This window comes from Cololabis saira, chromosome 20, assembly GCF_033807715.1.
Source record: "Cololabis saira isolate AMF1-May2022 chromosome 20, fColSai1.1, whole genome shotgun sequence".
NCBI classification, from domain to species: Eukaryota; Metazoa; Chordata; class Actinopteri; order Beloniformes; family Belonidae; genus Cololabis; species Cololabis saira.
In genome coordinates this window covers 749,894-775,565 of record NC_084606.1, presented here as the reverse complement: position 1 = coordinate 775,565, position 25,672 = coordinate 749,894, and the positions used below count along the sequence as shown (strand labels likewise).

Below are 25,672 nucleotides of genomic sequence, written 5' to 3'. Positions count from 1 at the left end.
ATTTTTGATACCGCAATTTTTCAAAGCAATTTCAGAGCAAGTTTCTTAACAGGCGTAGTTACAACTGTAAGATTTCATCTATTAAACCAACATTTATTTTCCTAAATGATTTATTTCAGCCAGCGGTAATTCTCCACAGAGCTGCAGTTTCTCCCCGGGACGACGGCGCAGGTTGACCCGGCGATCACGTCTGTACTCCGGCTGCTGTTACCATGGTAACAGCTGCTGCTGCTCCAAGCCGGCGGCTCTTCTCCGAAAACATTGGATCAAATTTCTTACCAGGCGTTATTTGGATAAACTGAGCCCAGGTTGGGGATCTTAACGGTTACTTTTACGCCTGAAAAAATATTAAAACTTAATAAAGTGGCATATTAACAGCGCTAAAGCTGAAATTAAAACAGTTTTTAGGTCTGGGCTTCCTGATATGGTGTGACGTATGTGCAAACGTAACTCGCAGTCGCTTACGTACCCGAACATAAACCACGCAGTGACGTAGCAGCTAAATTTAGGGGTGGTGATGAAAAGTAGGAGTAGTGGGGGGATTGGGACTGGGCCCTGGGAAGATTACAAGGGCCCTAAAATCTGTGGCTTCTTTTTTAGGGGTAGTGGTAGAAAGTAGGGGGTGTATTGGGATTGGAACGAATATTGTCGACTTTTGTTCTGAAGAACGCAAGGAATTCGTCACTGTTCAGTTGTGGCTGCTCTGTTTGAGGGGGGTTGGTGGTTTTAGGAAGTGGTCTATGGTTGAAAAGAGCTGTTTTGAGTTGCCAGGGCTGTTATTGATTATGTTGGAGTAAAAGTTAGTCTGTGTCTTTCTGAGAGCCTCAGAATATGCCTTTGGATGGTCCCTGTAGGCTGATTTGTGGACCGTTGTGAAACGTACCGTTCCGTCTCTTCCCCTCTAAAGTTGAGTGGTTGGTACATGGATGAATCACTCTTCAGAGACAGGATGCTGGGAGCTGCAGGTTCAGTATCCCTGGACTGCAAACTGCAAACAGAGATTTATAACTGCTGCATTCACTCAGCTCGACACAAATGGAAAAACAAAATGAGTTCTGTTGATCTTTAAATGCATTTTGAACTAAGATACCCAAAAATGCAGTTCCAGGATTAACAATGAACGTTCTGGGCGGACCGCTGCTTGACGTCAGCAACGTGCTAGCAGGGAACGTCGTGCATCGGTATCTCTGGGCTTTAATGGCAAATAGATCTGCAGATCATCCGCATAACAGTGAAAAGATATGGATATAATAGACCCAAGTGGTGACATGTAAGAAGAGAAAAGAACTGGACCAAGAATAGAACCTTGCGGGACGCCGAAAGAGAGAGAGAGAGACTAGAGGAGCAGGAAAGAGAGAGAGACTAGAGGAGCAGGAAAGAGAGAGAGACTAGAGGAGCAGGAAAGAGAGAGAGACTGGGAGACTGAGACTACAGAGACTGTAGTAGTAGTTCTAGTAGTAGTAGATCTTATGTTTTTATATTTTTGTCATTTTATTGGATTCTGCCTTTTAATTCTGCTCTTGTAAAAGCACCTTGTAACTGTGTTTGGAAAGGTGCTATACAAATAAAGCTTATTATTATTATTATTATTATTATTATCATTATTATTATTATTATTATAGTACTACTAGACCAGGGATCAGCAATCCGCGGCCCTAGTGGCTCCCGGAGCTTTTTTAAAAATGTTGGACCTTTTTTTTTCTTTTTTCCTTTCTTTTTTAATCTCGATATTTCGACTTTTTTCTCGAAATTTTGACTTTTTTCTCGACATTTCGACTTTTTTCTTGAGATTGTACTTCAACATTAATTTTGACATTTCAACTTTTTTATCGACATTTCGACTTTTTTCTCGACATTTTTGACTTTTTTATCAACATTTCGACTTTTTTATCGTCATTTCAACTTTTTTCTAGAAATACTGACTTTTTTTATCAACATTTTGACTTTTTTCTAGAAATACTGACTTTTTTATCAACATTTTGACTTTTTTATCGACATTTCTACTTTTTTCTAGAAATACTGACTTTTTTATCAACATTTCGACTTTTTTATCGACATTTCTACTTTTTTCTAGAAATACTGACTTTTTTATCAACATTTCGACTTTTTTATCGACATTTTTACTTTTTTCTAGAAATACTGACTTTTTTATCAACATTTTGACTTTTTTATCAACATTTCGACTTTTTTATCGAGATTTCAACTCTTTTCTTGAAGTGCATAATGACAAAATAAATCTTCCCCCAGTTCTAACTAATATAGAAACATGCAGCATGTGTTTCTTCATTCTAAGGCTGATACAAGACTTCATTTTTTGTGGCTCCAGACATATTTGTTTTTTGTGTTTTTGGTCCAATACAGATCTGCCTAGAGACATGTTGGGTCTCCGACCCCTGATTTAGAAGTTAAGAAGTTTAGAAGTTAACTCCAGATTAACCAACGCAGACATGGTGTCACCAGAACAAACGTCACCTGTCAGGAAGATCGCTGGAGCTGGAGCTGCCGGCTGGATCTCCGGACGACTGCGAGTCTCTCCGTCTCTTCATCCTCTTCATCCTCCGGGCTGACGTTTCCTCAGCTCAAACTACTGCAAAAACAACAACAACATCAGCTCAAACTACTGCAATAATCACAACAAAACATTAATAAGGGTTGGTGAAAGCAAACTGCAACATAACAGAGATTCCTGCTGTTTCCTGATCATTCTGCTGATTATCAGGATTTTTTCAGCCACAAACAACCCACCTGATTCTCTTCATAAACTACATTCACATGAATAATGATCTAATTATGACCTTAATGTAAAGAAGATTCACAGTAAAGTGCTGACATCAGTTCTTTTAAAAATATCCACAGCTAATCCTTTTTTGTTTTCTTTTAAAATGACCAGAGCAGATTATGCAGGAACTGGCATCTTAATTACCAGTAATTAACTGTACTGGTTTCAATCTGTTCATCAACCACTAGATGGAGCTGTTGTTCAGAACCTGACCGTGTTTATCTAACACGGCTCGTCAAACCCTCCCGTCAGAACTCTTTAGCGCCGCCCTGGTGGCTCCTGGAGCTTTTTCAACAATGTTTGACCTTTTTTTTTCTCCTTTTTTTTAATCATTTTTTTTCTTTTTTTCCCTTTTTTTCTTCCTTTTTTTTTGTTTTTTCCTTTTTCCCCCCTTTTTCTCTTTTTCTTATTTTTCCTTTTTTTCTCTTTTTTCCCTTTTTTCTTCCCTTTTTCTTTTTTCTTTTTTTTTCCATTTTTTATCCTTTTTTCTTCTTTTTTTCCTTTTATTCTCTTTTTTCTTTTTTTCTCTTTTTTTCTTCTTTTTTCCATTTTTCTTTTTCTCCCCCCTTTCAGCGCCGCCCTAGTGGCTCCTGGAGCTTTTTCAAAAATGTTTGAAAAAAAAAGAATGTGCTTTCTGTATGAAGTTTTGCGTCATAGACACGTTTCCACCAGCAGGGGGCGCCGGCAGGAGAAAAAGAGAAAAATAACTGAGGAGAAAAAGAGGATTCAAAAAACAAAAAAATCTAATCCTTAAAATAGGTAAAAACTAAACCATATTAAGGTTTAATTACTTTAAATCCGGATTAAATCCTTTTTTATTGAAATGTTTTGTTTTAATATTGTTGCTGGTGTTTCTGTGTAATATATGCTGAGTCATGTTTGTTACACGTCGTTGACCCAAATATGGAATTTAAATTCTGATTAAATGAAAGAATTTACAAAAAAAGTGGATTAAGCTTAAATAATTAATGTATTAACAAATTCAAAACTACAATTAAAAAAAATAAATTAAAACATTTAAATAAAAAACAAATCCTTAAAATATATAAAAACTAAACAATATAAAGGTTTAATTAGTTTAAATCCTTAAAACATATAAAAACTAAACAATATGAAGGTTTAATTAGTTTAAATCCTTAAAACATATAAAAACTAAACAATATGAAGGTTTAATTACTTTAAATCCTTAAAACATATAAAAACTAAACAATATGAAGGTTTAATTAGTTTAAATCCTTAAAACATATAAAAACTAAACAATATGAAGGTTTAATTACTTTAAATCCTTAAAACATATAAAAACTAAACAATATGAAGGTTTAATTACTTTAAATCTGGATTAAATCCTTATTTATTTCAATTTTTTTAAATATTTTTGCTGGTGTTTCTATGTAATTTATGTTTAGTCATGTTAGTTCCGTGATTCCCAACCCCCGGTCCCCGGACCGGTACCGGGCCGTAGAGCCGTTACTACTGGGCCGTGAAATGGCTTGTGTTCCGATCATAATTAGGGCTGCAACGATTTGTCGACAAAAAGCGATAATCAAAATTGTCGGCAATTGTCACCAGACGTTTTTTTCCCAATGGAGTGAGGCATCTCACTTCACTTTAACTCATACAATCTCTGCCGAGAGCCGCGCTTTTTTTTTCTTTTTGCGTCTCAGCGCAGCTGCGGGTAACAAAACTTCAAAAGTTCGGGAGCATTTTAGCCTGGATACGGCGAATAAAAAGAAGACTTGCAAGGTTTGCAAAGCAGACCTTGCTTATCACGGGAGCACGTTGGTAATGCACGAGCATTTGAAGAGAAAAAGCACATCGGACAGTTGAACGAAACGGACTCGCCTTGGTAAGATATTAAACGTATTTTGGCTTTAAAAGAGAGCTTTAACGTTATGCTTGACAAAAGTATTTTAAATTAAATGCATGCAGACCGATGAAGAGCCACCATGGACCCCTTTCTGCAAAAGAAGCAGACGTGTTCCTGCACCAGACGACTGCCCTCACTGATCAATACTGCAGATGCTGATCTGTGATACGAGGCTCTCCACGGCTGATGGTGACGGGTTTGAACATACCAGTTCAACCCAGAGAACGTCCTGCCATCCAGAACCCATTTCACCCACTTGTTGGAGAAAAAATACCAGACGTTTTATTTTATGATTTATTTTTTATATAACACAATTGCCTGTCCTTAAAACATGAAAAATAATGGACAGAGGTTTATTTATTTATGGATATATGTCTATACTGACTGATCACTGTGCCTGTCCTTGGCTTTTTTATTTACTTTTTGTATGAACAGCAGCAAAGTTGAATAAAATATCTATTTTTCATTAAATTCCATCTTTCTCGTGTTTATTATCGTTTGCCACATAATTAAAGCAACCTCATACTAAATTTAAGAAAACATTACTAATTATCCGATTAGTCGACTAATCGTTTCAATAATCGGTGATAATAGTTGACTATTAAAATAGTCGTTAGTTGCAGCCCTATTTAAAATGCATTGTTTTTTTCTAAAATGTTTATTAAAATTTACATAAATTGTCAACCGGTCCATGAGCTTTTTGTTTATACTTGTGCTGGTCCTTGGCACAAAAAAGGTTGGGAACCCCTGTGTTAGTTGACCAAAATATGTTATTTAAATTGTTCGTTTCCACCAGCAGGGGACGCCAGCCAGGAGGCTGATTCCTTCATTCTAAGGTTTATACAAGACTTTTCATTTTTTGCGGCTCCAGACATAATTGTTTTTTGTGTTTTTGGTCCTTTATGGATCTAAAACATACTGGGTTTCTGATCCCTCATCTAACTACATTCAACATCTCAGTTACATTTAAAGGCCACTGTTAACTCATATTTATTGGTGAGATACAATTCCTTGACAAAAAATGCAACAACCTTTTAAATCAGACAGAATTTGACAAATTACTTTTACCCAAAACAGATAATAGATATTTGATTTCAGAGATATGGATCCTGACAAAGAACTACAGTTAAAAACTGAATTCTTATGTTATCCTTTACCACCCAAAGCTACAGAATTACATTTTAAACTAGTTAATGAAATTCCTTAGATTAAGGTTACATTTTGACAGAATAAATGAATAAACTCACCTGAAACTGATAAACTCGTCTCTTCAGCGTCTGCAGGTTGTAGCTGCTCTTCCTGCAAACAGGGAAATAAACCAGTTCCTTAGTTTGTTCCAACTTTATGTAACAATGATTGTTTTGATCAGTTAATAATTACCCTAAATCATTCATGTGATTCATTTATCTTAAAGTAGAAGGGTTCTCCTCACGTGGAACTTCGTCTTGACTAAACTTTCCCTCTTTATTCTGTGACGTCTTCGGGTAAAAGTTGAGCTCTTATTTTGCACTTTTAATTTAGCATTTTATTGGTTTTAAGTTAATATTTTAATTCACTGGATATTTCCCATGAATATTCTTTTGTGTTTATGTTCATATTACATTATTGTAACCCTCTTTGTTCTGTGATGTCTTCAGGAAAAGGGGAATAATACGTTTTATAATTGAACGGCTTGAGTCCAGTCACCTTTAATACAGAAACTAACCACCACCGGTTAATATAATAAATACAAGTTCAGGGTTCCTACTCTCTCCCTGGAATTATTTTCCAGGACCTTTTAAACTGAGATTTGAATTAAGAGTGCTAAACTACGTGAACTAGAAATTAATGAGGTCAAGTCTACAGGAAAAGTCATTAATCTCTAGTTTCTTATCCCATCTATCTGTGCACATATACAGTATTTTACAGAATTCATAGTTTTTTCTCCACTTTCTATTGTCAGATATAAAACAAGTGTGAAATACTGGATAAACCCAAAGTGAAAGAATAATGATAGACATGTGTCTTTTCACATATATGCTGAAACGGAGGCAGGACTTGTTTGAGAAGGTATATTTCATTTATTTCTGTTGTTAAGTTAAGTACCCTGACACTTAAATATTTTTTGGAAAACCTGATCGTAGTTTATTTTGTCTGAGAGCTGTTTTGTGAGTTTTGTTTTATTTCTATTTGTTGTTGCCTTTTTTTTTGTATTGGTTTTTGTTCTTTGTTTTATTATTTATTTATCTGATCATATGATTTAGATATCTGATCATTCTGTCTACGAAAGTGTTTAATTGATATCATTGCCTGGAACTGTACTGAATGTACTTTATATATGTGGAAATGTGGAAAACGTGAATAAAAACAGTGTTAAAATAAATAAAAATACTGGATAAAGTGCAGCTTGAAGATTACCAGTTAGCTGTAATTAGCTCTGCTGAAATAGGCCACGCCCACTACATATCTGAGAAAAACCTCACATCTAACGACTCTTTTACACTTTTCGTCCCTAGTTTTGTCTTTAAACGTTGTTGTTGGTTTTTTTTTTAAATCTTAAAAGATGTAACAATACAGGTACGCCAAACAGAAACAGAAACGCATACAGGTACAGGACGAGAGGGGGAAAACAAACTAAACAAACAGACAAAACCGTACAAAACAACTAAATCAATGTGTGTGTGTGTGTGTGTGTGTGTGCGTGCGTGCGTGCGTGCGTGCGTGCGTGCGTGCGTGCGTGCGTGCGTGCGTGCGTGCGTGCGTGCGTGCGTGCGTGCGTGTACAATGGTTTTCTAGAATTATGGTTATTTTAGGAGAAAGACAGCAGCCAAAAAAAGTAAATAAATAGATTAAAAAAATGATTAATTAATAAATAAAGTAGTGGGCAATCAATCAATTAAATAAGTAATGTAAAGTATAAAAATAAATATCTATCGTCATCAATATCAATCCTCTTTGAACATACAGAGCAGTAATAATGGTGATCTATAAAGAAATACACATTCATTCAGAAAAGAAAAGGAAAATAACAATAATTATGATAATGATATGATTGATTAATAATCAATTATAATATAATAACAATAATGACAGAAGTAATAATGGTAATATTGTAACAATTATAATAATCCCAATTAGTTGTCATAGCAATAATAACAGTAATATTAATATAATAATTATAATCAATAATAATCTAATAATAGTATAGTCTCGCTCATAATAATGCACACATGTATAATCAATACTAATACTAATAATAATAATAATAATAAGTCAATTAGTTTATATGTATATGTAAAGAGAGCGTGGAGAGGAAAAATAAAAATTACTTGAATAATAAAACCAAAAAATAAATAAACAAATACAGGAGAAAATAAAGAAAATTGTCTTTAAACTTTTAGTAATATAATATAGTAATTATCAATAATAATCTAATAATAGTATAGCCTCGCTCATAATAATGCACGCATGTATAATCAATAATAATAATAATAATAATAATAATAATAATAATAATAATAATAAGTCAATTAGTTGACTATTAGTGTATATGTAAAGAGAGCGGGGAGAGGAAAAAGAAAGATTTCTTGAATAATAAAACCAAAAAATAAATAAACAAATACAGGAGAAAATAAAGAAAAGTGTATTTGAACGTTTAGTCCTTAACGAAGTCTGAAAAGTCTCTAATATATCTAGTTAACCGGAAAATCATAGATATAAAGGCGCGCTGCTCTGAGCAGGAGGAGAGATCTGATTGGCTGCTGGAGTCACGTGGGGCGCTGCGCCTTCTCGACCAATCAGAACGTTTGTTGCCCGAAGCCGTTTAAGGGAGTGAAATAAAACATAAACATATACAAATACATTAAGTTAATGAGGAAAAGGTTTCTTAAACAATAGTAATTATTTATTTATTTATTTATACGTTTCCATATTATTATCCACAGCTACGTGTCCTCCGTGTCTCCTGCTGTCAAAGTTTAATGAAAGTGCGCAGCTGTTTCCAACATGGAGACCGCGGTAACAACGACACATCCCTCCCGTCCTCATAACAGTTACTCACGGGGGCTCAGAGTCCACAAAACAGCTCCTTTACTCTTGTTTCCGCAGGTTTCTGCATGTTTTCTTCTTGTTTCTGGAGCTGCAAACTGTAAACAAAGCTGGGAATTCCCCACTTCTGCTTCTTCTTAAAGGGCCAGCGCACATTAAATATACACTATACCAGCCCCTAAGGCTGATTTATGGTTCTGCGTTAAATCGACGGCGTACCCTACGCCGTAGTACTGCGTCGGTGTAACGCAGAACCAAGGGAAAATGTAAATGTTTGTTTTTTAAATACATTTATGGAATTACTCTGTCTATTTGTATTGATTATTCTATTATTTAATACATATAAAATAACTACAAATGCAAATCAGAACAACATGATCGATTTCACTAGTTATTATACACTGCAAAAGCTGAAAATCTTAACAAGAATCATTGTCTCATTTCTAGTTAAAATGTGTAATTTTTAGTCAAAAAAATCTCATTACATTTAAGACAAGATTAAAAAACTCAAAAAACAACAATTTTCACCTGTTTCAAGTAGATTTTCACTTAAAATAAGTAGAACATTTTTTTTGCTTGTAATGAGAAGATAAATCTTGTCCCACTGGCAGATTTTTCTACTTATTTCAAGTGAAAATTTACTTGAAACAGGTGAAAATTGTCAAATAAGTTATTTTTCTGGCGATGACTCTTGTTTTAAGTGTAATGAGACTAAAAATGACTAAAAATTAGATCGAACCTGCGACCGCTGCAGGAGGAGGACTGTAGCCTCAGTATATGAGCCGCTGCTTAACCCACTGCGCCACCGAGCAGCCCACCTTTACCGTGTTTTACTCCCTAAACCACTTCCTTTACTGCGTTTTACTCCCTAAACCACTTCCTTTACTGTGTTTTACTCCCTAAACCACTTCCTTTACTGTGTTTTACTCCCTAAACCACTTCCTTTACTGTGTTTTACTCCCTAAACCACTTCCTTTACTGTGTTTTACTCCCTAAACCACTTTACTGTGTTTTACTCCCTAAACCACTTCCTTTACTGTGTTTTACTCCCTAAACCACTTCCTTTACTGTGTTTTACTCCCTAAACCACTTCCTTTACTGTGTTTTACTCCCTAAACCACTTTACTGTGTTTTACTCCCTAAACCACTTCCTTTACTGTGTTTTACTCCCTAAACCACTTTACTGTGTTTTACTCCCTAAACCACTTCCTTTACTGCGTTTTACTCCCTAAACCACTTCCTTTACTGTGTTTTACTCCCTAAACCACTTCCTTTACTGCGTTTTACTCCCTAAACCACTTCCTTTACTGCGTTTTACTCCCTAAACCACTTCCTTTACTGTGTTTTACTCCCTAAACCACTTTACTGCGTTTTACTCCCTAAACCACTTCCTTTATACACTATACCAGCCCCTAAGGCTGATTTATGGTTCTGCGTTAAATCGACGGCGTACCCTACGCCGTAGTACTCCCTAAACCACTCCCTGTGTTACTGTGTTTTACTCCCTAAACCACTTCCTTTACTGTTTTACTCCCTAAACCACTTCCTTTACTGTGTTTTACTCCCTAAACCACTTTACTGTGTTTTACTCCCTAAACCACTTCCTTTACTGTGTTTTACTCCCTAAACCACTTTACTGTGTTTTACTCCCTAAACCACTTCCTTTACTGCGTTTTACTCCCTAAACCACTTCCTTTACTGTGTTTTACTCCCTAAACCACTCCCTTTACTGTGTTTTACTCCCTAAACCACTTCCTTTACTGCGTTTTACTCCCTAAACCACTTCCTTTACTGTGTTTTACTCCCTAAACCACTTTACTGCGTTTTACTCCCTAAACCACTTCCTTTACTGTGTTTTACTCCGTAAACCACTTCCTTTACTGTGTTTTACTCCCTAAACCACTTTACTGCGTTTTACTCCCTAAACCACTTCCTTTACTGTGTTTTACTCCGTAAACCACTTCCTTTACTGTGTTTTACTCCCTAAACCACTTTACTGCGTTTTACTCCCTAAACCACTTCCTTTACTGTGTTTTACTCCCTAAACCACTTTACTGTGTTTTACTCCCTAAACCACTTCCTTTACTGTGTTTTACTCCCTAAACCACTTTACTGTGTTTTACTCCCTAAACCACTTCCTTTACTGTGTTTTACTCCCTAAACCACTCCCTTTACTGTGTTTTACTCCCTAAACCACTTCCTTTACTGCGTTTTACTCCCTAAACCACTTCCTTTACTGTGTTTTACTCCCTAAACCACTTTACTGCGTTTTACTCCCTAAACCACTTCCTTTACTGTGTTTTACTCCGTAAACCACTTCCTTTACTGTGTTTTACTCCCTAAACCACTTTACTGCGTTTTACTCCCTAAACCACTTCCTTTACTGTGTTTTACTCCGTAAACCACTTCCTTTACTGTGTTTTACTCCCTAAACCACTTTACTGCGTTTTACTCCCTAAACCACTTCCTTTACTGTGTTTTACTCCGTAAACCACTTCCTTTACTGTGTTTTACTCCCTAAACCACTTTACTGCGTTTTACTCCCTAAACCACTTCCTTTACTGTGTTTTACTCCGTAAACCACTTCCTTTACTGTGTTTTACTCCCTAAACCACTTTACTGCGTTTTACTCCCTAAACCACTTCCTTTACTGCGTTTTACTCCCTAAACCACTTCCTTTACTGTGTTTTACTCCCTAAACCACTTCCTTTACTGTGTTTTACTCCCTAAACCACTTCTTTTACTGCATTTTACTCCCTAAACCACTTCCTTTACTGCGTTTTACTCCCTAAACCACTTCCTTTACTGTATTTTACTTTACTGTGTTTTACTCCCTAAACCACTTCCTTTACTGTGTTTTACTGCGTTTTACTCCCTAAACCACTTCCTTTACTGTGTTTTACTCCCTAAACCACTTCCTTTACCGTGTTTTTTTTTTTTTTTTTTTGGGCTCTAGTGGCCCTTTATTGAAGATGCAGACTAGAAAGGGGTAGAGAGAGAGAACGGGGAAGACACGCAGCAAAGGTGCGCAGGCCGGGATTCGAACCTGCGACCGCTGCAGGAGGAGGACTGTAGCCTCAGTATATGAGCCGCTGCTTAACCCACTGCGCCACCGAGCGGCCCACCTTTACCGTGTTTTACTCCCTAAACCACTTCCTTTACTGTGTTTTACTCCCTAAACCACTTCCTTTACTGTGTTTTACTCCCTAAACCACTTTACTGTGTTTTACTCCCTAAACCACTTCCTCTGTGTTTTACTGCGTTTTACTCCCTAAACCACTTCCTTTACTGTGTTTTACTCCCTAAACCACTTCCTTTAGTGTGTTTTACTCCCTAAACCACTTCCTTTACTGTGTTTTACTCCCTAAACCACTTCCTTTACTGTGTTTTACTCCCTAAACCACTTCCTTTAGTGTTTTACTCCCTAAACCACTTCCTTTACTGTGTTTTACTCCCTAAACCACTTCCTTTACTGTGTTTTACTCCCTAAACCACTTCCTTTACTGTGTTTTACTCCCTAAACCACTTCCTTTAGTGTTTTACTCCCTAAACCACTTCCTTTACTGTGTTTTACTCCCTAAACCACTTCCTTTACTGTGTTTTACTCCCTAAACCACTTCCTTTAGTGTTTTACTCCCTAAACCACTTCCTTTACTGTGTTTTACTCCCTAAACCACTTCCTTTACTGTGTTTTACTCCCTAAACCACTTCCTTTAGTGTGTTTTACTCCCTAAACCACTTCCTTTACTGTGTTTTACTCCCTAAACCACTTCCTTTACTGTGTTTTACTGTGTTTTACTCCCTAAACCACTTCCTTTAGTGTTTTACTCCCTAAACCACTTTACTGTGTTTTACTCCTTAAACCACTTCCTTTACTGTGTTTTACTCCCTAAACCACTTCCTTTAGTGTTTTACTCCCTAAACCACTTTACCGCGTTTTACTCCCTAAACCACTTCCTTTACTGTGTTTTACTCCCTAAACCACTTCCTTTACTGTGTTTTACTCCCTAAACCACTTCCTTTACTGCGTTTTACTCCCTAAACCACTTCCTTTACTGTGTTTTACTCCCTAAACCACTTCCTTTACTGCGTTTTACTGTGTTTTACTCCCTAAACCACTTCCTTTACTGTGTTTTACTCCCTAAACCACTTCCTTTACTGCGTTTTACTGTGTTTTACTCCCTAAACCACTTCCTTTACTGTGTTTTACTCCCTAAACCACTTCCTTTACTGTGTTTTACTGTGTTTTACTCCCTAAACCACTTCCTTTACTGTGTTTTACTCCCTAAACCACTTCCTTTACTGCGTTTTACTCCCTAAACCACTTCCTTTACTGTGTTTTACTCCCTAAACCACTTCTTTTACTGTGTTTTACTCCCTAAACCACTTCCTTTACTGCGTTTTACTCCCTAAACCACTTCCTTTACTGCGTTTTACTCCCTAAACCACTTCCTTTACTGCGTTTTACTCCCTAAACCACTTCCTTTACTGTGTTTTACTCCCTAAACCACTTCTTTTACTGTGTTTTACTCCCTAAACCACTTCCTTTACTGCGTTTTACTCCCTAAACCACTTCCTTTACTGCGTTTTACTCCCTAAACCACTTCCTTTACTGCGTTTTACTCCCTAAACCACTTCCTTTACTGTGTTTTACTCCCTAAACCACTTCCTCTACTGTGTTTTAGTCCCTAAACCACTTCCTTTACTGGGTTTTACTCCCTAAACCACTTCCTTTACTGCGTTTTACTCCCTAAACCACTTCCTTTACTGTGTTTTACTCCCTAAACCACTTCCTTTAGTGTTTTACTCCCTAAACCACTTCCTTTACTGTGTTTTACTCCCTAAACCACTTCCTTTACTGTGTTTTACTGTGTTTTACTCCCTAAACCACTTCCTTTACTGTGTTTTACTGTGTTTTACTGCCTAAACCACTTCCTTTAGTGTTTTACTCCCTAAACCACTTCCTTTACTGTGTTTTACTCCCTAAACCACTTCCTTTACTGTGTTTTACTCCCTAAACCACTTCCTTTACTGTGTTTTACTCCCTAAACCACTTCCTTTACTGCGTTTTACTCCCTAAACCACTTCCTTTACTGTGTTTTACTCCCTAAACCACTTCCTTTACTGTGTTTTACTCCCTAAACCACTTCCTTTAGTGTTTTACTCCCTAAACCACTTCCTTTACTGTGTTTTACTCCCTAAACCACTTCCTTTACTGTTTTACTCCCTAAACCACTTCCTTTACTGTGTTTTACTCCCTAAACCACTTCCTTTACTGTGTTTTACTCCCTAAACCACTTCCTTTACTGTGTTTTACTCCCTAAACCACTTCCTTTACTGCGTTTTACTCCCTAAACCACTTCCTTTACTGTGTTTTACTCCCTAAACCACTTCCTTTACTGTGTTTTACTCCCTAAACCACTTCCTTTACTGTGTTTTACTCCCTAAACCACTTCCTTTACTGTGTTTTACTCCCTAAACCACTTCCTTTACTGTGTTTTACTCCCTAAACCACTTCCTTGTCTCTTGCCAGGCCGTCATTGTAAATAAGAATGTTCTTAATGACCTGACTGGTTAAATAAAGGAGAATGACTGAATGAATATCAAATAAAAGCCATAGAATTGTTTTTTTTCTCTCTTTATCGTATAATGTTCACAAAGTGTAATGTAATTCATGTCATGGGTAAGTGTATTTTGAAGGATCAAATACTCAACATCCCATATTATCCATTTTACATTGTGCAAGATGTAATGTAATGCACAGAGTAGCATTTCTCGACAGGGAGCAGAAATTGGCAGAACGCCGGGGAAATACACGAAGCAAAGCTTGAAGATACAAAAGTCTTGATTCTTGGTCCGATTTCAAGGCAGGATTTGTTGTAGAAATTAAAGTGATGAGGACACCGAACTTTATGATTTGACCGTTTAACGTTAGCTACCCAAAAATCCAACATTACCTGATACAAAATGGGAACCACAAATCCATGTTTCGGTGCCTGGAATCCAGTTGTTTCTGTGAATTGCAGCGATCCATTTGTCTCTATTAAACTTATTTTTCCTCAGTCTGTAAAACGATAACTCAGATTTCTTGCTAAATCTATGAGTACAGTCGATCGCACAACAGCTCTTTCCCATTTTAGATGTTTTCCAGTTGCTCAAACTGAAAGTTTACGCTGACACTCAGTCTTTCTGACACTCAGTCTTTCTGACACTCAGTCTTTCTGACACTCAGTCTTTCTGACACTCAGTCTTTCTGACACTCAGTCTTTCTGACACTCAGTCTTTCTGTCACAAGAACATCATAATGAGTATGGATAGTACATACTACTGAGTATGGATAGTACATACTACTGAGTATGGATAGTACATACTACTGAGTACGTTCTAATGTTTTGGACGCACTAAAAAATCTCACATACTCATTAATGTGGAAGTTTGCGATTTCGGACGCAGCGACAGTCTTTGAAAAAGGTGTTTCCATCACTAAAAAAAGATCCTAAGTAAAATAATAAAACCATTAACATAAATAAGAGAATAATAAACAAATATAAGAACTACTATGAAAATGAAAAAAAAAAAATAGTTCCTACCAGCAGCGTGTCATTTAGATAAAATCTGAATAGTTTAGTTACTTTCCACTGTATTCCTGTTAATGATATGCTTTACCACAAATAATAATAATAATAATCAATTTTATTTATATAGCGCTTTTTAAAGATCTCAAAGACGCTGAAGTATCAGAAGTACCGATATTTTTAGTTTGGGAATCGATTTTAGAGCAAACATTACATTCCAATACATGGTATTGGAAGTATCGATATTTCAGTAAATCCACACATCTCTAATTTCTACATTTCCACATGTATTTATTTTACATCTGTCTCCATGTGCTAATGAGTTCTTCAGGTGATTTGGCTGCGATGGAAAATTGCTGCAGACACATTTCTAGATATCAGACCAAAGCAGTCGATCATAGAACATGGTGCAGCAGCACGAGCATCCTTTTACAAAACCACATAAAACTGCATTTTATTTTTCATTCCAATGTATATACTGTTTATATTTAGTAATTATATATTTTTTACTTTTCCACCCTCCCCTGCATGTGTGTGTTGAGTTTCTGCTGCTGCACAGAGTGAGTTTCCCCATTGAGGGAGAAATAAAGGATGATCTAATCTAATCTCTTATCTCTTATCTCTTTCCCCTGGCGTAAACAGCGCTGTCTTGTCTAAACACACGTTTATATTTTGTCTATTAAAAAAAACTAAAGTGATAGTAAAAACTGGGCAGTTTCTCAAAAACAAATGAAAACAGATTACTAACAGAGTGATCGTCGTAGGTTCTTCTTTCTTAAAAGAAGAACCCATGCATGTGCTAAAATAAAGTTCCTTTATAATTTAAAACCAGAACTTAATAAGAGTAACTCACGTCAGCAGGTGTTTAACTTTAACTTCCTTTTATCCTCCATTTTCTGGGGTTTTTAACAGGAACATGTAGAATATGAGGATGTTTTCGTATTTCCTGATAAAGAAAAGTTTGACTGTTAGATCCAGATAAAGTTATAACGGTTAAAAACCACAGTTGAGTCAGTAAAGGCTTCAGTTCGTCTGTTTCCTGCTTTTCTGGTGTTAGTTTCCTCATCGTTTCACTTCCTGCTGTCGGAGGAAATCAGCCGTAAAGCAGATTACTATTATCTAGTTTATGATTTAAAAAGAACCATCAAACAGCTGTGTGTGAAAACTTTTACGCGTGGAGAGTCGGCAGCGATTCTTCAAGGACAAGAACGTGTTTCATGAAGTTTTAATTGACTCAACAACGTTTTGTCCCTTTTGCAGAGTCAACTCCAGCCAGTTTAGACCGGTTTGTTCTTCACGCTGACGGTTTCTGCTGCACTTTCAGGTTTGGTAGCCAGATCTCCCGTTACTGTTGCCACAACACTTCCTGGCAGTTTGACATGTGTAACGGAGCGTCTCCTGTGTTGGTGTTGGAGGATATTTCAATGTGTAACCTGTACCCGCTGCCCAATCAGAGCTCACGCAGCAGCTCCAGGACTGTGACTGTGTTTCCAGCATCAATAACCCTTTTAAAACCCCAATATTAGCAATAACCCGGTTACACGGCCATGTAAACACCAATAAACCCTTTGAATAACCAGAATTTGCTCATATTCTGGTTTTTAAAAACCTGAATATGAGCCGTTAGTCCCAAAATGTCACTGGTCAGCACCACTCAAGGTGACTAAACTTACTTATGATTTTTGAAAATATCCATGTCTGTATATGATATTCTGGTATTAAACCTTCCTGAGTGGCAGCTGGATCAGAGTTATCAGCTCATGAAGTAGATGCTGCTGCATATCCTGGTTTAGATTCATGTTCAGGAAATCTGTCAATGTTTCACTATATTGTCTTTGGTTTCATTTTAAAGGGGAACCTTCTAAGCATTCATTCAAGCTAAGATGTGATACATTTCCTGAATCCTTATGGTCCTGTGAGTATTCCAGTTTTTGTATTTTGTGTCTCTGTTGTTCCTAGATGACACAGGGATAAAAGATAGTATATCATTTAGGCAAAAATGGTGTAAAAATGTGTGTTGTTTCTAGTTTAAAGAGCTGCAGTGACCTCTATGTTGGTCAGAAAGATTCACATCTTAGTTTGAATGAACGCTTAAAAGGTCCCCTTTAAAATGATACCAAAGACAATATAGTGAAACATTGACAGATATCCTGTACATGAGTCTAAACCAGGATATGCAGCAGCATCTAAAATGTAATTTTCTGAACTTCATGAGCTGATAACTATGATCCAGCTGCCACTCAGGAAGGTTTTATACCAGAATATCATCTATAGATATGGATATTTTCAAAAATCATAAGTAAGTTTGGTCACCTTGAGTGGAACTGATATCTGGTCTGGAACACGGACTACCGGGGTTACTCGAATATCTGGTCATATAAACGCCAAACAGAATATCCCACATTTTCAAACATTTTTTGAAAATGCTAGCTAGATATAGATGTAGAACCTGGAGGAGATGATAGATAAAGATGGAGAACCTGGAGGAGATGATAGATAAAGATGGAGAACCTGGAGGAGATGATAGATAAAGATGTAGAACCTGGAGGAGATGATAGATAGATATATAGATGATAGATGTGCTGCTGGTCTGTGGCTTACAGAAGATTATTTAGGGCCAGGCAGGAGAAAAATATTTGAGAGGGGAAGATTTTTTTTCATTATGCACTTTGAGAAAAAAGTCGAAATTTCAAGAAAAAAGTTGAAATGTCGAGATTAATGTTGAAATACAATTTCTAGAATAAAGTCGAAATTTCGCCTTTTTTCTCGACATTTCACCTTTTTTCTCGAAGTGCATAATGAAAAAAAATCTTCCTCCTCTCAAATCTTATTTTTATTTTTCTCCTGCCTGGCCCTAATACTCTTCCGTAGTGGCTTGTGTTCCGTATCAAGTTAAAAAATGTGAGAGAGAGAGAAGTAAGTGGGTGTAATCAAGGTAATAAAAGAAATATATGAAAAAAAAAACCTTCATTATCTCAAACTCAGAACTTCATATCTTTCTGTTTCTGATCCGCTTTCATTCATATTCATATTCACCGTAAAGGCTGGAATAGGAGCGCACATGAAATCTAGGAGCGGCTGATTTGACTGTAAAAACGAACGACGGCTGCTAGACCGCAGTCATTTATTGTTTGGTTTATCCGGTTAGCTACGTTCATTTGTTGCCTTCTCTCGATTTGTGTTCATTTCTTTGCGGTTGCTGGTTAAGAAACTGGGACATTTCTAATAGGGCTTGGTCACCAAGGTGCATTCTGGGATGCGGCGGCCATGTTGGCAGCCTCGTGAGTGTAAACAAACAGCAGTTTAGTAGCACCAAGTGAACAGACGGAACGCAAAAAAAGATGTTAAACTGCTGGAAAAGAACTGGAATTTACCGAGATACCTTAAACAAGGAAGCCAGGGAGTGGAACATGGAGAAAATAATGATTATTAACGGTTTGGGTTCATATGAAATCCCTACTAAAGACTGGAGCTCCGATGAGGATTTACTGCCGCAGTTCTGCAGAACCCACGTCTTACTACCTTGTTTAGGAGTGTTTGGCAGCTGCTTCGGTAAATGTTTGACTCGCCATGTGTCTCAATAAATTAATATTATAGTACAACATACAGTACATGTTTTCTATTACTCTTACTTTTATCTTTTCCTTTTTTTTACTGCTATATTATGCTGAAGAGGCTCCGAGGCGTGAGCAATATTTTTGTTTTCCTCGTGAGATTATTTTTTTCCTCTGCAGCTACAAATAGAGTTAATATTTTTTCCTCAACAAACTAGTTTTATCTGAAGATTGGGTTAATCTCACCGCAGAGAGCTGGCCAGCAACTGCGTTTAGCTGGCGAAGTGGGGAATAAAACCTGATCCGACACGTGTGTCTGTGTGGAAGGTTGTTTGGTCGTTACAACCGCGATCCAAGCGAGCCGACGGCTCTTTCACTCTTTTACTTTGTTATATCAGATACTTGTCCTGCGTGGTTCTGCCTCCGAGCAGGAAAGCGGTGAAAAGTTAAACCATTAGGATCTTTTCCCCACGTCTGTTGTGTGGAGCTGCTGCAGCCACAACGGGTTACCAGCTTCTGCGGAGCTGCGCTCCAAGCCCCGCCCATTTTCGTCTGGACTACGAATGGGGAAGGAATGCCGTAAAGCAGTCAAAGCCGTAAAAATGTGTAGTTTTTTAGTGTGGCAGGGTTCCTACCATGCTCCTCAAAGTTACATAGTGCCAGTGAAGGTGATACAGACCCCTCAGACCATGACAGAGGTTCATTAAACCTGTTGGAAGTTGATGTTCCATCACAATGATGATGATGGAATATTAGATTAAGGTGGAAAAGTTACATAGTGCTGCTTTAAAATACTGTCTCATGTGTGCTGCTGTTGGAGATGATGCGGGGTTACAGTGGTTATAAGTTAAGCCTCACACAAACCAACAACCCTCGGTTACACATGTAACTTTATTATTTTGATTTATTGACTTACTATTTTTTTAAGTGAAGAATTATGCTTAAAAATGTGCTCAAAAAGTGACATTTCAAAAATCCATAAACTCTTTAACGACATCTTGATGCTAAATGTTAGAGGATATTGATATGGGTTAAATGCAGAGAAAGAAGAATTTCCCCATTGTGGGATTAATAAAGGAACATTATTATTATTATTATTATTATTATTATTATTATTATTATTATTATTATTATTATTTTGTTTTCAGCCTAAAAACACTTTTAATCTAGACGACCTGAAAGCAGTTCAACAGACTCCGCCTCCATGTCCGTGTTTCAGACTATAATAAACCTCCACCCAACACATTTAAGTTCTCTGGTTTCAACTGAACAGATGTTGAAATGAGTTTTTAAAGAGTTTGTTCGAGCACAGAAGATGAAAAGCAGTAAAAGTCTGAATGTATTGACTGGTTAATGAGGATAATGAGGATAAAAACACTCACAGAGCAGATGGATCCTCACAGTCTGCTGGAGAACTGAAACGCTTTCTTTGCAGAACCTGCAGTGGGCGGGGCCTGGGGGCCAGTGGGCGGGGCCTGGGTGCGGGGTCTGGGCGGGCCTGTTTAAACAGGTGAGGTGTTAACTTACCTGGTGGTGGGGCAGCTGGCTGGGCAGGTTTCCTTGTTTTTGTCAATAAAGAGAAGCTTCATTGGGTATAAAGGTATAAAGGTGCGGCAGCCGCCACACCTCGGCTTCAGGGGAAAAAGTAAATGTTTGTTCTGTAATACATTTATGGAATTACTCTGTGTCTATTTGTATTGATTATTCTATTATTTAATACATATAAAATAACTACAAATGCATATCAGAACAACATGATGGATTTCACTAGTTATCTTTCCCAACACTAACCCTAACCCTAACACTTTTATTGAGTAAAGTCCTGGTCCAGGTTTCTCTCCTCCTAAAGGGGAGTTTTTCTTGCCATTGTTTATGTAATAATTGCTCGGGGGTTTATGTTCATGTTCTGGTTCTGGAAACATCCTGGAGAGAACTATGTTGGAATAGACGCTATATAAATAAAATAAAATTGAATTAAATTAAATGTGTTTATTTCTACTGTAAATGTGTTTATTTCTACTGTAAATGTGTTTATTTCTGCTGTAAATGTGTTTATTTCTACTGTAAATGTGTTTATTTCTGCTGTAAATGTGTTTATTTCTACTGTAAATGTGTTTATTTCTGCTGTAAATGTGTTTATTTCTACTGTAAATGTGTTTATTTCTGCTGTAAATGTGTTTATTTCTACTGTAAATGTGTTTATTTCTACTGTAAATGTGTTTATTTCAGCTGTAAATGTTTTTATTTCTACTGTAAATGTGTTTATTTCTGCTGTAAATGTGTTTATTTCAACTGTAAATGTGTTTATTTCTGCTGTAAATGTTTATTTCTGCTGTAAATGTGTTTATTTCAGCTGTAAATGTGTTTATTTCTGCTGTAAATGTTTATTTCTGCTGTAAATGTGTTTATTTCAGCTGTAAATGTGTTTATTTCAGCTGTAAATGTGTTTATTTCAGCTGTAAATGTGTTTATTTCAACTGTAAATGTGTTTATTTCTGCTGTAAATGTTTATTTCTGCTGTAAATGTGTTTATTTCGACTGTAAATGTGTTTATTTCTGCTGTAAATGTGTTTATTTCTGCTGTAAATGTGTTTATTTCTACTGTAAATGTGTTTATTTCTGCTGCAAATGTGTTTATTTCTGCTGTAAATGTGTTTATTTCAGCTGTAAATGTGTTTATTTCTGCTGTAAATGTGTTTATTTCTGCTGTAAATGTGTTTATTTCAGCTGTAAATGTGTTTATTTCTACTGTAAATGTGTTTATTTCTACTGTAAATGTGTTTATTTCAGCTGTAAATGTGTTTATTTCAACTGTAAATGTGTTTATTTCTGCTGTAAATGTTTATTTCTGCTGTAAATGTGTTTATTTCTGCTGTAAATGTGTTTATTTCTACTGTAAATGTGTTTATTTCTGCTGCAAATGTGTTTATTTCAGCTGTAAATGTGTTTATTTCGACTGTATGAATGAATGAATGAATGAATGAATGAATGAATGAATGAATGAATTTTTATTTTTGTGTCATGTCCGAAGACCCATCCCTTTACGGGATTATAAGACACCAGAAACAGAAAATCATCAAATACACAATATCACACGCACTTAATTGGGAGCTGCACAATGAACACCGGAAAAACTAAAATAAATAAATAAATCAAAAACCAGAATGGATATTTTTAAATATATGTTACTTTTCTTCGTTTATCCCACGCTTTCTCCAAATAGTCAGCAAGTGCAAATAGTTTATGATCAAAAATCCATTTGAGTCTCTCAGCATCGCTTACCCACATCAAATCCAGATTCTTACATCTATCAAATAATTTTTGACGCAGCTCATGATACAAAGGACAGTAAAATAAAAAATGGAACTCATTTTCAATATCATTAATATTACAGTAAGGACAAATCCTCTCTTCTTCTGGGACCCCTCGATAACGTCCTGTCTCAAGGTGCAGAGGCAAGATTCCACAACGGATTTGGGCACATAATGATCGTTGTCTTTTAGAGAGGGAGGCACAAACATACTTTTCACCACTATAACAACTTTTTATCAAACAAAATATTCTTAATTTTGGTTTATACAGTATGTCCTGTGACCATTTGATCTGATAAGCATTAAACAAGGCTTCCTTAGCCCAAAAGACATTCACAACGCTCCCATTCTGAAATGCATGCAATGCACCAATCCTCATAAATATACCCTCTACTTCACTTGCCCATGCACCTTTTATTGTAACATCCCATTTTAATATTTTCTTAGCAATTCTATTCTCTGGCATCTTCACTATTCTGTTCCATAAAGCTAACATAGCACCTTTCCAACGTACCTCACATGGCTCCCATCCCATATCTCCCGTTATAGCTAGTATGGGCGCGAATTTATGAACCCCCAAAAAATATCGGATTGCCCTATTCTGTACCCTTTGTCCTTTCATGTTTTCCTTTAAGCCCCATACTCCTGCCATATAATCAATAACAGGACAGACGCACGCCTGAAATAATTTTGAATAGGAAGCATATCCCAAATCGCCCAGCTTTTTAGTCTTTCCTATTACACCACCAAGTGCCCTACTTGCAGATTCAGCTAACAGAGATGTACCATATTCAAAATTTAGATGTTCATCCAAAATAAAACCTAAGTATTTGTAGTTTCCTACATACTCTAACTTTTGTTCCCCAAAATAAAACTGTATGTCACTCCTTTTAGTCCCAATCTGTCTAAAATGCATAATCTGAGTTTTGCTTTGATTAACTGTAAGTCTCCACTTTCTACACCACTTCTCTGCGCATACCAACATTTTCTGCAGATCCTTTTCGTTTTCAGCTACCAAAATTATATCGTCCGCATAAAGCAAAATATCTAATTTGTTACCATCATAGTTAAGACCCAGTCCTAGGTGTTTTATTTCCTTAACTAAATTGTTAATAAAAATGGCAAACAAAGTAGGAGAAAGACAATCCCCCTGCTTGACACCAGAAGGCGTAGGGAACCACCCTGAACAATATTCGTTAACTCTAACACAAGCCTGGGGATCTGTGTACAGTGACTGTATGGCCCAATAGAATTTCCCACCTATCCCTTCCTCAAGAAGACGATAGGCTAGTAGATCTCTGTTAACAAAATCAAAAGCTTTTTGAAAATCAATATAACAGGCAAATGATGATTTGTTTTGCATTATTCTATTTCTGACTAAAGTAGTGATTGAAAATACATGATCAACACAGGCTCTAGCCTTTCTGAAGCCATTCTGCTCTTCTGCTAAACAACTATTCTCTTCCAGATAAGTCATGAGCCTTATATTAAGAATAGATGTATAAAGTTTGTATGCTGTGCTCAATAAACTGATACCACGATAGTTTAAAGGTATTCTAGGATCATCTTTTAAAGATTTCGGTATTGGGCTAACAATAGATTTGTACCATACTGACGGAATAATCCCATTTTCAAAACAAAAATTAAATAAAACATAAAGAAGATCTATGAACATAGAACATTTCAATATTTCATTTGTCAGTTCGTCAAACCCTGATGCTTTTCCATCTTTCAAACTAGTGATAACTTTCTTCACCTCCTCTAAATGAATATCTTCATTCAAAACATTATCCTGCTCAAAAGTAGAGCGAGATGATTTATTTTCTAATTCGTATTTAAAACAACAAATTTCCTTAAAGAAGACTGAATCAAAATAATCCCCCTCTTGGTTACCTGAAAATAAGTGTGTAAAACACTTTTCCCATTCTTTTAATACCTGTGGGATATCCGAGATTAATTGGCCCTTATTGTCATACACCTCCAATGGTATTTTACTTCGTCTTCTAGGCCCAAGTTTATTAATCTGGTCCCAAAAACGTTGGGGATTGGTAGTGTGCATTTCTTCTAATTGTAAAATGTATCCCTTGTTGTACTGCTTTTTAAAGTAACGTAACCTTTTATCAAACTGATTTTGACTCATCTTAAAATTGACTCTAAGCTGTTCTTTTTGGTCTTTGTCACCTTTATATTTCAGGTAAATATGTTCTGTTCTATGCATTGCCCTCCACAGGTCCCCCAACTCCTCATTCCAAAATGGTTTATTAGGTCTATGAATTCTATTTTCTGACTTGGAGAGTCTTTTCCTTGGTCCAGTCCCCCCTAACTCATTGTATAGGAGCTCACATACTCTACTGTACCATTTGTCAATATCTTCCTGTGAGTTCCGTATTTCCTGCATATTTTCAACCAATTCAACTACACCTTTTTTCATTTTGTCTGACAATTGATTTGGTACATTCCTACATAATCTTCGGGTCAAAAATGTACTATATACAGATTTATTTGATTCATGATCATTCTCGTTTATTAAACCAGTTTGTGGCCGCACCTTAAACTTAAGAAATAACAGTGAGTGATCTGGGACCCGACACCTATCACTAATCAAATCATAACATTGGCAGTCTGATATAAGTTGAGATGAGGAAAGTATCTTGAAATTTAAACAGGTTTCTAAACAATCATAAGGTACAGCCATATAATCCACAACAGCCCTCCCCTTAGCTGAGATTGATGTAAAGTTGTCATCAAGTGGATTTAACCGACCATTTAAAACACACATTTTAGAATCTAATAGAAATTCCAGAAAAGCTTCTCCATGGTGATTCACACAGTCATCAAGTGGGGTTCGCACTGGTATATTATCAACTTCACTTAAATAATCTAGCTGTCCACCAATTCGACTATTTAGGTCTCCACAAACGTAAATTGCGTCCATATTTGAAAACAAATAAACCTGGCTCAATAAATGAGCAAAAAAAGAAGACGCATTCCTTCCCCAATGAGACATTTCAGGTGGTAAATAACATGAGTAAACAACAAATGAATAATCCGTGCATCTGTGTTTAAAACAGATCCCTAAAATTCCATCCACTGTTTTATCAACTACTTCTATTTCATATTCCCTGAAAAGATGGGATTTAACAAATATCCCTACTCCACCTGATCCTCTTGGAGCTTTAATGTGTGTCATTCTATTATGACCAAACCAAACATAACCCTCTAAATAGATGTTTTCATCTCCTCTTAGATGGGTTTCATTTAAAGAAATTATATCGGCAGATAATGATGTTAACACTGTGGATCGTAACCTGCTGTTCAGGTCAGTCCATGCATTAATATTCCACTGTACCAGAGTTAATGTGTCCGTTAAGGGATGGGTAGGTTTTCACAGCCGTCCTGCACCGCGCTGCACCGTCACTGCAGGACCCCCCTGCTGGTTCTCTCCTCTCCTCCGCAGCCGGCCGTTTCCAGCCACATAAAACTCCGTCCCTCCTGGAAACTCTTTGAGGAGCGTCTTGAAGTTGAATTCAATCAGTCTGTCAGTATGAGACTTTGCCGAT

The 25,672-nt window shown here is 36.6% G+C and overlaps 1 long non-coding RNA gene across 1 annotated transcript; it reads right to left on the bottom strand.

The window, feature by feature from the left end:
* Nucleotides 1–885: 885 nt before the first annotated feature.
* Nucleotides 886–16,215, bottom strand: LOC133420850 (uncharacterized). Its single transcript, XR_009770643.1, has 4 exons — nucleotides 16,101–16,215; nucleotides 5,894–5,945; nucleotides 2,473–2,587; nucleotides 886–988 (listed from the first exon to the last, which is right to left on the bottom strand). It is a non-coding gene; the product is annotated as an uncharacterized LOC133420850 (long non-coding RNA).
* Between the last annotated feature and the right edge of the window lie 9,457 nt (nucleotides 16,216–25,672).